The following is a 475-nucleotide window of genomic DNA, read 5'->3' as shown; positions in this document are numbered from 1 at the left end:
CACACACACACACACACACACACACACTCAGTGCTGACCTAGTTTTTAGGGATATGTGGCGAGACCAGTAGAATATCAAATGCTGTTTTCCCTCTGGCATCCGTTTCATTTGGATGAACACTGGTCTCATGCCTCAGACGATTCATGTGTAATGATATTAATAAAGCTTCATCAGCACCATGACATTTAAGAGAAGTAATGGAGAAGTTCATTTCTGTCACTGTACAATTATCATAGCTTCCTATTCCTGGCTTTTTCTTCTTCTTCTTCTTTAGGAACCAGCATCGTTTTTGTTCCATTGTTCCCAATTATTTTAAAAAGGTCCATATTAAATGTCATAATTCAATAGGAAATTAATGGTGCAGATGCCCCTTCATGAAAAGTTTAATTTCTTTCACTGTTCTTCTTATTCTTTTACATTTTTTTATTTCTTCTTCTTATTTTTTAACAGGAACCAGTACTGTTTTTGTTCCAT

The sequence above is a fragment of the Sinocyclocheilus rhinocerous genome, unplaced genomic scaffold, assembly GCF_001515625.1.
Source record: "Sinocyclocheilus rhinocerous isolate Xijiao unplaced genomic scaffold, SAMN03320098_v1.1 scaffold203, whole genome shotgun sequence".
Classification (NCBI taxonomy): domain Eukaryota; kingdom Metazoa; phylum Chordata; class Actinopteri; order Cypriniformes; family Cyprinidae; genus Sinocyclocheilus; species Sinocyclocheilus rhinocerous.
This window is presented reverse-complemented; position numbering follows the sequence as displayed.